The sequence below is a fragment of the Amaranthus tricolor genome, chromosome 1 (assembly GCF_026212465.1).
Source record: "Amaranthus tricolor cultivar Red isolate AtriRed21 chromosome 1, ASM2621246v1, whole genome shotgun sequence".
In the NCBI taxonomy this organism is placed as follows: Eukaryota; Viridiplantae; Streptophyta; class Magnoliopsida; order Caryophyllales; family Amaranthaceae; genus Amaranthus; species Amaranthus tricolor.
Window position 1 is genome coordinate 8,432,057 of NC_080047.1, and position 16,724 is coordinate 8,448,780.

Sequence of the window (16,724 nt, forward strand, 5' to 3'; positions counted from 1 at the left end):
ACGACCACCATAATACCAATAAGTATTTTATGTTATTTGGTATAATTTAATCCAACCAAATAACCAATATTTACATGTGTGACCTTTTATGATCCGATTATATTTAGTATCAAATTAATTTGATCAATATACAGATCAAAATTGGTTTCTAGTAAAACACTATGATTACGTAAAATTCGAAAGTATTTTATCTCCATAATATATATCTTATTTATATTTAGTGTTTACCCTTGATCCAACGATATCAATTCCCTCAGCTTTTGTCTCTATCTCTTCATGTATATATATTTTTTATTTATTTTAACAATTAAACCATAATAAAAACAGTTTTTAGCTGTTACGCCGACACAATCAAAATCTTAAAGAAAAAAAATTGTTAGAAATTGAAAGGCATATTCATCAGACAAATATATGCTTTTCGCGACCGAAAGACAGAGAGGATCTAATAAACTAATGATCACAGAAAGAGTAGTAGACACCAGTTGTATTACGCGGAATAATAGTTTCCTTAATTATATCATAATTAAGTATATACTCTTAGACAGTAACGTACGCTTCCTAAGATCCGCCAAAAGTCATATTTGGAGATTTGGGTTACAAATCTATAATAAGTCTGACATTTATTCGACCTTGTAATTAAATTTTATATAATTTAACATTAAAAATAGATTATTAATTGTGTAAAAATTAATATGGACATAAAATTTGATTTTAAACCGAATCGAAACATCTAACCCGAAATTCATCCAATTAGGCGAATGTACACCTCTTGTACCAGTCCATCGTAATCATTTTGCTCCATTTACTTTTGGCGTAAGACTAAAAAGTTGAATATAATGGATTAAAGTACAGATAAGATGCTTAAAAATAAGAGAGAAGAATGTAAATAGTAAAGCTCGTGAGATCATACAAAAATAAAAGCAGCATGTCTTCTATAAAATAATCTCACCATGAGACAACATTATATATTTAGCTCAATTTTCTAATTAATCACTTTGATATTATCAATTTACGATTATCACTTTAAAATAATAAGTATATATTAAATTAGGCCAATATTTGATATTATAATTGATCATTCAAGATTATAAAAAATTATCATTTTAAAATTATAAGTAATCACTTTAAAATATAAATATATATTAGATTAGGCGAACAATACAAAATGGTAAATAGTATAGAATATGATAAATTTATGAGGACGAAAATGAAAAATGAGAGATGCAAATCGAGTAGGGGAGGATGTCACATGATGCACCGACAACTGTAGATTCTTATTATTTTTTTTGAAATGAACAACTTTAGATTGTAATATTCCATTCCATCTAAATCTACTCCAATTTGCATATCTTAGACTTACATTTTTTATACGACTCACTAAAATTATGCGTTTTGATTTATGTTGGTTCATTGGTTGATGTGAACATACTAAGAACTTCTAGTGTAGAAACTAAGTTGAGGCATTTTTTTTTTATTTTTTTTTTACAATTAGAGGCATGTGTATTGTATTCTCTCAAACTTTTATTCTACATAATCATTATACTTATTGTACCTTATTTATAAAAAAACAACTATGTTAAGAGTATATAGAAGAAAGAGAGGCGACAACTCATATCTATAAAAGAGAATGCCGCTAAAAAGTCCTTTAATTTAAGAAAGAGTCAAAACTTTTATTTCACATGAACATGTTGATTTCAATGTAATTCATTCAATATAAGGTAGACTCACCCTAAAAGCCATCATCCCAATTTTGACAACAAATGTTTTCTTGAGAAATCGTCTTTTGTAAAGATGATTATCAAAAGCCGTTTAAATCTAATTTATATTAATTTTAAAAAAAATTATTGCTCAAATCAAAGCGCGCGTGTCAAGTGCAGTGTGAAAAGTCACATAATATATTTAGGGTTATAACAACATTTATTTGGGGTTATAATATAATACATTTGGTGTGACACCAGCATATAAAACCTTAATTTTTACTTTATATAAAATCTTAATTTTTGAGATTAGTGAATTCTTAATAATTAAGCGTAAACTTTATATAAATAGCTCCAAATTAAATGTCTGAGTAGAAGCCTTGCATTATCATTCATTTTTTGTTGGTATTTAGAGGACAATCCTCCATATGACAATAATTACACTTCATTAGTAGCCCATGAGGCCATGACTAAATCTTGAACGAGTTGTGCAAGTTTTGCAATTGGATTCCTTTTTTCATACTCAGTCGCGGATTCAGACCTCAAGTTCAGTGAAAGCATAAACTAGTACAGAAATAATTTATTAAAAATATTTCAAACATACCTAAATTAATCCAGCATGCGTTTACATCATAGATATAATTAATCAATACTAAGATAATCAATAATAATGTTTAGCTTAATTGGTAAGATGCATATGTCAATAATTTAGGTGAGTGCCCTCAAGTACGGGCGGGTGAGCCCCCTTGGCTCCGCCCATGTGCATACTATAACCAAATATTATATATATATATATATATATATGTATATATATATATATATATATATATATATATATATATATATATATATATATATATATACATATATATATACATATGTATACATATATGTATATATATATATATATATATATATATATATACATATATATATATATATATATATGTATATATATATATATATATATACATATATATATATATATATATATATATATATATATATATATATATATATATATATATATATATATATACATATATATATATATATATATATATATATATACATATACATATATATATACATATATATATATATATATATATATATATATATATATATATATTCATATATACATATATATATATATATATATATATATATATATATATATATATATATATATATATATATATATATATATACACACACACACACACACACACATATATATATATACAAGTCCATAACCCAATATTTTAGTAAAGTGGATCTTCGATCCTCACATGCGAAATACTTCCAACACTTCCCCTTACATGTGAGCCACATCATATATCCAAAAACCATATGCTTTTGGGAAAGAGTGAACCTCATTAAGTGTATATGCAAGCCGACACACTCATTATCCATGGGTGTGTCCATACGAGTGGGCTCACAAGGTGAATATGTGACGAATTGTCACGGCCTAATATAACCAGCTCAACCAAAAATATAAGCTTATGGTTGAGACCCCAAGATATATTATATAGTACTCTAACATTATATCATCATGTATATTCCGTTCATAAAAGTTATAATAAAGTTCTGAAGAGGGATAAAAAAAACAAATTGAATAAGTACAAGGTTGCGACCAAAAAACCCTTTAATTGAATTGTGATGGTTATATATTTTATCCTAACCAAAAGCGCTTGTGGCTTAATGGATAGAACATCTGCTTGTGGAGCAGAAGGTTTAGAGTTCCCTACTAGGCGCAGGTATTAGTTGGAGGGTTTCTTGACTGCGCGCATCTCTCTTTATCCCCTCCTTGAGAGAACGAATATGATTTATTTGCATCTTTCAGAAAAAAGAGAAATCTCCACTCAGACCTTCTTTATGCGGGATACTGAGAGTGTCCTTTACTTTTATATCTCTTATCCTAATTCCTACCATTCTTCTATTTTTAGAAATAAAATTAATATAAGCGGCTTCTATTTTAACGGATATAGCAATAACAATTATTAATAAATGGCGATTAGTGATTAGTTGCACTTAGAGGGATTAAGAAGGAATTGTTGTACTTATAATAAAATAATTAATCGACTTAGACGATGCATGTTGATTAGATTATAGTTGTTACTTGTTAACTAACTTAATACATTAATTAAGGAGTAGCTTTTAGCTTATAGATTAGTTTTTGATTAGTGGTATGTCTAGCTTAATTTATAATTCGCCGTCTTAGTAAGATGTTTGGTGAAATCACACAATCACTAAAAAAAGTCTTTGAAAATGTTGTTAAATTATTTTAGAGTTCACCATAATCCTATTAATATTAAATTAACTAAAAATTTTATTAATACTTCATTAAATTGTATAGCATATAAAATTGAAAAAAGTTATGTAATATATGGAGTATAATATAATATGCAAAAATGGTAGTTTGACTAAAACTAAAATCCTGAATTTGACCGTGTGATTAACATGGTTGTGAATTGTGGTAAACTTAATAAAAGTTTTGGAGTGTATGTAACAGCCCGACTTATCGTTCATTGAGTAATCAGGGTAATCATGGGATTCATTTCCCAAGCAACGTAAATCACAATTCCAAAACTTGAGTAAAAGGGTCACCAGCTCTTTAACGTAACTAACTCAACTAATTTTCAAACCAAACATCTAACTAAAACACAAGGTAATTATACAATTCAGTTCAAGTCCAATATAACCAACACAACCAAGTCTAATATACTTTTATCCAAAAGCCTAATACAAACCTACAAATTCCCACGTGCTCAGCTCAATATACATCCTTGGCACGGTATTCAACACCGCTAACCCATCGTTCCCGACCGGTTTCGATCTGTAATCAAACTAAAAGTTGGAAACAACAGAGGGTCAGATTAAACTGAATGAGAAGTAACAATCCAAAACAACAAACACAGTAGTTTCCAAATAAGGGTTTAAAAGCAACATCCGTTTTCTAGATCTATGTGCGCACAGGGAGTCTAGTTTGAGAGGTGCCCCACAACTCTATGGCTATGTCGCTCTCAGGTGAAGCTAGTCAATATCTGAATGACAACTCGCTTCAAAAACAAGGAGTAGGGAACAATGTTCCTCAACTCCGTCAATGACCAGCTCGCAAGCCCGATCCATTGACCATATCATAATATCAACATAAGCATTCACAACAGCATTTGTCTCAACAATTTCCAATTTCAAAAAAGCTTTAGTAATCATCTAGAAGGTTATTTGATGATGTCGTCTCCTGAGCATAACAAGGTCACAACATCACTAAAGAGCGTTCAATACTATTATACTAATATATAACTTATTATATCTCCTCCTAAGACTAAAGCTTAACTAAGACTTTTCTTTTAGCATGTCTAATTAAACATAAACGTCTACATTGAAACCAAAGTCAATAATCATCTAAAGAATCTAATAATCTCTTCAAGAATATCAACTAATCCAATATGTTATCAATAACCAATGTTTCCCAGCACAACTCATAATCTTGATATCCATAAAATTAATATCATCTACACAAGCCCATCTCTTTTTATTATTGTCAAACATTGTGGTAATGGTTCTTAAGGATAACAATAGGAATAGAAGAATAAAATAATTCAAGAAGAAAAGATGCAAAGATGCTTGCAAATTGATGATAAGATATGTAAAAACAATCATCAAAAGGACAGAGAACATGAAATTATTTACTACCTCAATAGAATGGCGGCAATTGAAACCCAAAGAAGGTAATGTCGCTCAGAAATCAGACTTAGGAACAAGGTTTTGTGGTTTGCTTCTTTCGAAACTCACAAGAACAGGGAAGAATCAAGTCTGGTCACCGATGAACGGATGTTGCTTTTCGTTGTGTTTACAAGAATCAACTATTAGAGAGAAACAAAAATGCCATTGTCGTTATCTTGAACCAAGGACGAAGAAAGGAAGAAAAATATATCGGTAAGCTGTTCAATTCGAAAAAATCAGAGAAAGAAAAAAGATGAATATACCTGCTGTTGCTTTATCCCTAATTCTAAAATCAGATGCAGAATAAGGGGTCTTGTTCTTCGAAAATCAAGGGCGAAAATCATATGGATTAGGGCTTTGTTGCTTCGAAAATCAAATGAAGAAGATGGATTAGGGCTCTGCTTTCCTTCGAAAATCAAATGAAGAAGATGGATTAGGGCTTTGCTTTCCTTCGAAAATTGAAGACAAAGAAGGATAGGAATGAAAGGGGAAAGGTTTTGAATGGCTTGAGAAGGAAACCATTGTTGTTTTAGTTCTTGAAACTCATGAAATTAAGGTTTAAAAAGTTAGTGTTGATGAAGATGATGAATGCAGGCACAAAACTGATTTTTATTTTATTTTATTTTATTTTATTCCTTTTCTTTTATTTTTATACCTACATGACTCATAGAAGATTTCCTAATTGTTTTGAACCCAAACACCTATTCTCGATTTCATTTGAATCTCACCCAAATATTATTTATTTATTTATTTATTTTAAATTTCCGAATTAATTTCTCGTTTGTTACAATGTATTATGTATGCATGATCATGGTTTTTGGACTTTTAAACTTCATGTTCTTATTAATATAATAAATGTCAAAAAAAAAAATACTACTACATAATAAAGTCGTTAATCTCAATGATACGTGGTAACTATTTTTTTTTAATTAATATAAGCAATATTTTCTTCATGATAAATATTAAAATATTCTTTATAATAGACTTATATTTAAATCGGTTTACTAACATATGCACCAGAAATATCCTCTAAAATATTAGGAGTAATATATTTACCTATTTTAAAAGATATCTTCTATTGAATTCAAATTATAACCAAATTTATTGTCTAAACCTATGTACCAAGTGTGTAGTTTTAAAGAAAATCGTATTCAAATATACTATCAATTTGACATATTTATAAAAAGCTAATAGCAATAACAACTGCATGAAGATATTTTGTATATTTGCACAGGTAGTTAAGATGGTGTAATATCTAACTTCAAAAAAGAAAAAATCATACAAGGTGCTCTTTGTTGTCTTAACTAATTTATCAGCTAGCAAATCAACCAATACTTCAGACTGATTAAGTCAATCAACCACATTAACCAACGAAATCAAACTAATTTTTTTTTACCCCCTTTGTTGAGAGTAAGGATTTCAAACCCCAAAGTTTTCAAAAACCTAGTAATTGAATTTGGGACTCCATTTTATGGGGGTCCCTACAAGCACAGTTAACACCATGATTATACATTCAACCATGTATGTTATCCTGAGTCCTGAGTCCTAACCTTAGGCTTGTTATGTGTTGATTCAAGAGTGAATTTCCATGAGATTGGTGATGGGTTTGATCACTTATGATTGCACATGTTCTATCTTGCACTCTTGAGAGTGAAGATGAGAGTGTTATGAGTTATGGAAGCATATGCTTTAGGTCATTAAATAAAGTGATGAATGATGACGAGTTGGTGTGGCTTGGTGAAGACAAGGTACAAGTGAAGAAATGCCCAAGCATAGCAGCTGCTGGCTCGAAGTTCAGAGGGTACTGAAGCCTGCTCGACTGGTCGAGCAAAGGTGGCTCGGTCGAGCAGGTTCATCCGGGGAGACAGAAGGTTCTGAAGTGTAGCTCGACTGGTCGAGCAAGATCCGCTCGGTCGAGCGAACCCCAGTTTGAGAAACACATCAGTTTCTGTTTTATGCGGGAAGTTTTGTGGGCTTTTAGCCATTTGTCCTAGGGTTCTCTAATATGTTGTATGACTGTATAAGGAGTCTTAGGAGTTTATTACGGTTTAAGAGAGAGCCTAATACTAAGAGTTAACTTGGGTTTTGGCCAAGAGAGTTTACTCCACATTTATTAGGGCATTTGAGGGAGATTTTTTGACATCAAAGGTTCAATCTTTGCTCTAAGAGGTTGTTCTTGAAGCTTGTAAGGTGAGTCATTAATGTATTGTTGAGTATATTAATGATAAGATACTTGTTTTGAGGGGGAGGTATCCTTAGATACCTCATATATTGTGTGTTTCGTGCTTCTTCCATTGTGCTCTGTTTTAGTGTTTGTCTTTGTATTTGTTTGTTATTGTTTCTTCGCCATTGCCATAGCCCATTCACAATATTATGTGATAGTACAAGTTATATCTGATGTCTATTAGTTCAACCAGCCGCAGGGTCCCCTATGTTGCAACTACATACCACTGTTTTTATGCTAAGCAAACAGATCGTATCCTGTCTTCACAATTTTCCAAAACAGTTATTAAGTCTCAATAAGAGATCACATATTCCTGTGAGAGACGGTCTCTTTGAGAGACAATCTCTAATTGGGCCGGCCCATTATATATATTTTGAAAATATTGTAAGAAGGTATTAAGAATGAAGTAAGTTGACATTTAAAATATTGTAAGTAGGCATTAAGGATAATGTAAGTTGGCATTAATCTTTATTGGGTTGGACTTCAGATACGTCTCTCAAAGAGACGGTCTCTCAAGAGACTAGCTAATAACAGATTACCACACTTTATATTTAATTTTAATCCGTTCTTTAATTTTATATTATTTTAATTTTTAAGAAGTGTCTCCACTACTTTTTTATTTTAATCATGCATTTTCTCTCATTTTTAATATTAAACATATAATTTATTGATTTCTATCAATTAATACTTATGTTAGTTGTTAGTGGTGTAATGTCTTAAAAATAGGTGTATTATAGAATGGTTAGCAGATTTACTACTCAAAGCCATTTTCTCATACTTCTATTGGTTATTAATACACAAATTAATAATTTTATTTGTGAGTTTACTATACGAAAATTACTTAGGGGTATGTTTGTCAAAGGGTTAAAGTTGTGGCTAGTTTACTTATTTAGAAGTATCGGAAAATAAGTCACATGTTTTAAGTTAGTATTTTAAATCAGTTTTTATAAAGTATTTGGTAAAAATTAATTTTCTATTGTTGATTATTCATTACAGAATAGTAGTTAAAAAGCCAAAAACTAATAAACAAAGCAACTACAACTAACTATTTTGTTTTTGGCTTAAAACAGTTTTTTAGTTGGTTAAAAATTTTACAATCATATATTTTTTTATTGTTTGAGAAAAAAAGGCAAAAAACTTAAAAGTCTAGAAAAAAAAAATTACATGTGCAATTTTTAAATAAGTAATGTCAGTAGTATTTTATTTTAGTGTTTTTTTTATATATAGATTTGTAGATTATATATTATAGATAGACTTATATAACAAAAAATTGTGACATATATCTCTCCAACAAGATAATTTGTTTAACCGTTAATAATTTAAATTATGGCTGAATTTAAAAAATTTAAATTGAAAAAAATGTTAACATCATTACATGAGTCATTACCATTCACTTAGTAGTTAAACACTTTAAATGCAAAAATGTACTAACAATAAGCCTATTGAATATAAATGACTTATTAGGAAAGAAAAATCAAAAAAGAAAGAAAAGTAAACACATTTTACTAACTAATTTGTCTTTATCAAAGATTCAATTTTCAATTACCTTTCAATTCCAAAAGAGGGGCTAATCATACCAACGGAACAAAATTATTTTTTCTTCAAAAAAGAAAAGGGGAAATTAGATGAAACTTTACATGATATACTTACTAGAGAAACTAAAGAGAGGGAAAATTATTACAAATTTTGAAACCACTCCCAACATTGGTAATTGTCATTATCAATATGTTTAATGTCTTTCAATTAATCAAAGTCATTGTTGTCTACTAGTCTATGGAAAAAGTATATTCAAAAATCCATTTACAGTCTTGTTTGGTTGCTTGTACTAAACAGTGGTTACAGACTAATGTAGTATTTATTTATAATGTAAATTTTTATGAAATATAGTATGTCATTCTCATAGTAATGTAAAAAATATAATAGAATATCCTTAACAGTCTTGTTTGATTGTTTGTACTAATAAATGGGGCAATTGTAATTCATTGTTGTATATATTTTTATGAAATGTATCATGTCATTCTCATGATAATGAAACTCTGATCACAAAAAAAGTGTTTTATCACAATTTTTCATTACCAACTAATTTCACATTTTCAAATTATAATACATTGAAATTAATTTTAAAGAATATGAGATAACTAAGGGAGAACAAGTATTATAATTAAAGTTGTTAAGAAATACTAAAATTTACAATTACTTTTTATAATCAATTTCACCATTAAATTCTTACGACTAAATGGGCCGTAAATGATTTTTCTACAAAAATTATAGTAACTTTTCATAATCAATTTCACCATTAAATACTGACGACTAAATGGGACATAAAGAATTGTTTGATTTATCCTAATACTTATTTTCTTTTAAAAATATTTTTTGGAAATTCCACGTGGTAACCCTGAGTTTTTTGGGTTTTTTGCCTGGTAACCAAAATTTTTAAAAATTCACACGGTAACTCTGAGGTTTACGTAATTGTTCCACTGTGACCTTTTTGCACATAAAAACATTAGTATTTGTTAATTTTGAAGTTTTAAGGCTGCTGTGTGCCTATTTATGCGACTTACCGTTCCAAATGCTATCAATTTCAACCTTTTTTCCCAAATCATAAACCTAACTCTACCATCTTTCATCCAAATCATATTTTTCATCCCAAATCCAAAGATGGTAGAGTTAGGGTTTGTATTTTGTGAGAAAATGTTCAAATTGATGGCATTTGAAATGGTGACTCGTATAAATAGGCGTACAACAACTTTAAAACTTCGAATTAACGTTTGCTAACGTTTTACGTGCAAAAAAGTCACGGTTGAACAATTTGGTAAACCTCAGAGTTACCATATGAATTTTTAAAATTTTAATTATCACGTAAAAAACCCAAAATTTCAGATATCACGTAAAATTTCCCAATATTTTTTCATGAAAATGTTTTCCACTGAAAATAGAAATGATAGTACTTGATTTCGTATATATGTTTTGATGGAAAACTTATAGCGGGACATAGATGCTGAGGATGGAAGAAAAAAATTGATTTTTTTTTTTTTTTTGAATTTTGGAGATTTTTGCAAATGAAAATTATTCCCTCCTATTCAGCTTATGTGTACCATTTTCTTTTATGGTCAAGTCATCTTAATTGCCATTTCTATTTTTGGTATGGGTTTTTGACGTTTATGCCCTTAATAGTTTTATCCTATTTTCAATTATACCCTCCATTATTCATACTAATTTTCCTCCCTTACATTACAAAACCCATAATACCACTCTCTTTCCTACTCTTAGGGTCCCACTTTTAACTCTCTTTAAAATCCGTAAAAAGTCAAATGAGACTCCTAAGGTGATAGGAGGGAGAGGGAGTATTATTTTTCCACTCATTTTTCATTAAAAATTTTTGTCATATCAAAAAGAACATAAAAACATAAAATTTTCTTTTCAAATCAAACACCTCTAATTAGAATTATGATCGTCAACTTTATAATTTATTTATGTTTTTGATAAAGATAGAATTCGTTTAAATTTAGAACATTTGTACATAGTGGAAATTTCTCACTTGTTTAAGTGCTCAGTACAATTTAGAGCATGATTGACGGAAATGATTAAGACACGTATGGGGCCATACAAGGTTCTATCTAATTTGTTTGAACCCCCTAAATGGAGAGATGTCACATGGAAATCTTAGTTTTTTTTTAAGACAATTAATTCTATCAACCTTCTTCTACGTTACCTCTCATTTTTCAATAAGCATTTTATCATTTTAAGTTGTAGTAATGTGTATGAAGAAAGAGAGAGTCGAATTTAAATTTTTATTTAAGAAATTAATATATGTTTAAATTCAAATAAAATTTAATTTTCAACATTTCTATTTATAAGAATCATATAAAAACTACTTAAAATAGTGAAAACTAAAAATTAACAATGATATTCAATTTTAAGAGTACATCGGTACATATTCACTAATGAGGTATATATTTTGGGTGAAAATTTTATTATTTAAGAAATTTGAACAGAAAAACACACATACCCTATGTACCCCTTGAAAAGACTTATACACTCCAAATATAATATATATATATATATATATATATATATATATATATATATATATATATATATATATATATATACATATATATATATATATATATATATATATATATATATATATATATATATATATAAAAGCAAAAATAGGTAACAACAACTAAAATGGAGAAAATTAAAAATCAAACTGAGATATACACGTAGTGACAAAAGGGGTATAAAATATCTTAAAGGGTATACATATTTAAAAAATTTTCACCCCAAATAAGTACACCTTATAAAATATGTGTACACTTTTTAGAAAATGTTCAATCATTTACAAAATTATCATTCGAATATATACACCGTTTAAACTCGTATGTATATCTATTTTCAGTTTTCATGTCCTAAATAATTGCATGAATTTCTAGACAAATGATCCTTATGTTATAACCTTCAGCAGTGTGTACTAGTATCTGTAACAAAACAGTAAAGTAAATTTATAAATTAATAAAACTCATAAAATTAATGTCTAAAGTTTTCCAACCATGGTTCACCGTGATGAAGATCCCTTATGAGTTATGGCTATTCCTATTACCCAAAAGATTTGGAGTATAAATTATTACTCCCTCCTATTCTGCTTATGTGTCTCATTTTTTTTTGTGATCAAGTCATCTTAATTGTCTCATTTTTATTTTTGGTATGGGTTTTTGACTTTTATGCCCTTAGTAATTTTATCCTATTTTCAATTATACCCTCCATTACCCATACTAATTTTCCTCTCTTACATTAAAAACTCATAATACCACTCTCTTTCCTACCCTTAGGTTCTCACTTTTGACTCTCCTTAAAATCCGTGAAAAGTCAAATGGGACTCCTAAGATGGATAGGAGGGAGTATTAAAAAATTAAACTTACCAAATTAAAGTTGAGCTTAAGGGGAATATATATCGGTAATTGCCTGATTGGTGTTTTTAGGTTAAAAAGAAAATCTCTTTATAGTAATTTTTGAACTTTTATCTTAGATATTTCTTCTTTTGATAAGATAAAGAAAAAGTTTCCCAAAATTCAGCTCTAGGACATGTGGTACAACCCTAAAGAACCTTAATGATTACACATTAAACCAAATCATTCCAAAATCTTTTTTATTTTTTCATAATTAATTATCTTTAAAACAAAGTTTATTGTTTTCTTTTTGGGGTTTTGCGTCCAATATATAATGGTTTTAAGTTATATTATAATTCATACTTATTTTCATCTAATATTTCTATATTTTTAATTTCTTATGTACATATTAATTAGAAAAGTAAGTATTAATCACATTCATATTTGTGTAATTTGACTTAAAGCTATTAAATAATTCTATTTTTGAAGTGAATTTAATATTTATTTACGGGCGCTATAAGAATTGTATATGTTATTTTTTCTATTTACATTTCAAAGAAAAGCTTCATTTTCTTTTTAGTTACTCTCTTAATTTTCAAAAGTTTGTCCATACTATTATTGTGGTGGTTCTATATTGTTTGTCCGTAATCAATTTTTTTTACCTAAATACCCTTAATTTGTACGAAAATTTAAATAATGTACATATTTTGGTGGTAATTTAGTAAATAATTAGATATTTTCTAAAAGATGTATATATATGCTTAAAAGGTGTATATATTTGGATGATAGTTTTGTGAATAATATGAACTTTTTCCTTCATAAAAATATATGCACCTTATATGATAGCAGCTAGTCTCTTGAGAGACCATCTATTAGAGAGGCGTCTTTCATGCCCAATCCATTAAAGCTTAATTTTAATGTCTGCTTACATTATCTTTAATGACTACTTATCACATCCTTAATGCCTAATTACAATATCTTAAATGTCTACTTAAGTTATTTTTAACGCCTACTTACAATATTCAAAAAATATAAAATGGGCTGAGCCATTTAGAGATGGTTTCTCAAATAAATCATTACTCATAAGAATTTATGTAATATAATATGTACACCTTTTATTGGATTAGTTAGTACATTAAATATTTACCATTCAATTATATAACAAACGAAAACATGAACTTATACGAATTTAAAAAGAAAAAACTTGTGCATGTACAGGTTCTTAACATGAAATTAAGAAGTTAGGATTCGCTCCATTGCCTAAAAAAATGTAATAGAGAGTCTATTATTTAATTTAATGATTAAAATTGTTAGATAAAAGAAAATAGGAAGATTTTTGAGATTTTATTTTTTATTATAAAAACGGTGTCAAAATATTAGCATAGCTAATAGAGAAAAGTAATGGACAAGATCCTAATACGAAATTAAGCATCTTGTATTGAAATCCATTATGTATATTTCAATTTGAAGCATCCAACAACTGCAAATAATAATAAAAATAAAAATAATGAAGAAAAGTGAGATTTTATTGAAAAAGAAATAACTTTTTTTTTGGAAGATTAGTAAACCCAATTATTTAATTAGGATTCACATTAATTTAAAGAGAAAAAAATCCAATAGGAGATGCAAATGAAGATTAAAAAAAGGTGTTTGGAGCTGCTATTAACATGTAGTTGTAACTGTTTACCTGAATGCTCAAGATTTAAGAAGGGGGTTTCGAATGGTGTATAATTTGTGTGTCTGAGTTTCAGAGATGAGATGGGAGCAATGGAGATTTGAGAAACGGCACTCAGAAATCAGAATAAGAATTAATTAAAGAACGAAAGCAGTAGTGTCTATTGGAAAAAAAATTTGATGTTTACCAATTTTAATTATGCATACAAAAAAACTTTTTATTTTTTTTTAAAAAAAAACTCTTTTACAATAAGCAGGTCAACGGGTACCCGCTTTAATATATTTTTCGGCCTATGACCCGACCCGTAATTTATATTTTTTTCCCTTTTATGACTCGCCATTTAAGATGCGGGTTGACGGGTCAGTGGGTCGGATCGAATTAGTTGGGCTTTTTTGAACAGACCTAATTTTTAGTTATCAAAATCGTGATATGGATCGTAGGATCGTACGATCCTACAACCCAGATTAGTGCCAGCGATTAGAATCGTGCATAGGATCGACATCATTCAGGATCGTGCAAAGGATCGTGGGATCAGTCAGGATCGTTGGTGGGATCGGCTAGGTTCGTGGGCAGGTTCGTTAGGATTGGTTAGGGCCGTTGGTAGGATCGGTCAAAACTACTAATTTAAGTTTTTTTGGTAGTATCTTTGTTCTTTTTTGCGTACTATGGTTTATTATTATCCTTGTGTGTATGTGCTATAAATATATTATATGTAGTTTATATCTTATATATATTTTGTCATATAATTAAGAATAGAGAAAAAATGACATTAAAAAAGTAAGATATGTATGTATTTTAAAAATTAAAGCAAAATCTTTAAAAAATGTATGGGTTCTTCATGCTTTTTTAAATTGAAAATGATTAAACAATAAACATAAATAAAATACAACTTTTTAATTCTGCAAATTTATAGGAACGTCCGATCCTATGATCCAATCTTACGATCTAATCCCACTAGTTGATTTCGATCCTATGTAAAATCTCAATTCTGACAATCTTGGTATTTACCACTTTAGTTGTTTTTGCATGGTCCCGCATATATATATATATACATATACATATATATATATATATATATATATATATATATATATATATATATATATATATATATATATATATATATATATATATATATATATATATACATATACATATATATATATATATATATATATATATATATATATATATATATATATATATATATATATATACATATATATATATATATATATACATATATAGGCATGGCCACGGTCCGGGTTGGTCCGGTTCCGTTCCGGTTCCATCCGGTTCCGGTTCCACCCGGTTCCGGTTCCATTTGGAACCTGTCGCGAACGGTTCCGGTTCCGGTTCTGGTTCCTTGGCGGTTCCAAACGGTTCCTTGGCGGTTCATGAGGCGGTTCCGGCGGTTCCAACTCACGGGACGGGCGGGTCGGACCATCGGTTCCATTTTAATTTTTTCTTTAAATTTTTGTATAATAAAAAAATACTATAATATCGCGGACGTACCTTTGATGATTACTTGATTATTAGCGAAATTCATTGCATGTCAAGTTGTCATCGTTATTGAAATATTTACTAAAAAGAATGGAAAAAAATAAATTAATAAGAAACGAATCAATGATAATGTCGATAAAGATGATTAATAAAAAAAGAGGGAGAAAATGGACTTGAACCTAGTACCCAAATGAATACTAAGCTGCCTACGTATCCCGAAGGAATCAAAGCCCACGTAGTTCTTTGTCATACCTTTTATTTATAGTTGTTGAGTGTTGATTCATCGTTGTCGCTTGTCGAATTGATCCTATTCGTCTTCGTCATCATCATGTGGTTGATTAGATGCTTCCGCTGACTCTCCTCCTGACGATGATGAAGTTGTATCCATCATCATCCATGGATCATCATCGTCGTCTTGATCATCATTGTTCCTTAGTCCTTGTGTTCGAATCTCAGCTTGATCCCAATCTTTCTTGCAAACACATATTTGAATACTATGTGGAGCAAGACGAGATCGCTTTTCATCCAAAACTCTTCTACCTGCACTAAAAGCAGACTCCGACGCAATAGTTGACGCGGGAATTGCAAGGACATCCTTTGCAATTCTCGATAAAATGGGAAATTTAACAGATTTTTCTTTCCACCACTCCAAAATATTATAGACACTTGGGTCTATTTCAAAGTGGTGTTTAAGATAACTATCTAGTTCTAAATATGTGGTCGAGGAAGAAGAAGATCCTACAAAACTATCATCTTGAGTCATTATGTTAGCTATTACTGAATTATAGAAAGTGGGACGAGCCGAAACGCTAGCACGCCTAGACATATCGCGTTTCGGGTTATATACACTAGCGTAAAAATCATACAGTTCAGCTAAATATTTTTTACATGTTCCTACATAATATTGTACATCAGAAGACGGGCGATCTAACGATTGATAATAAAATCCTATTACTTTAGTTAGGACCTCAGTTTTAAAACGTGGGTCCAAAATGGTTGCGATT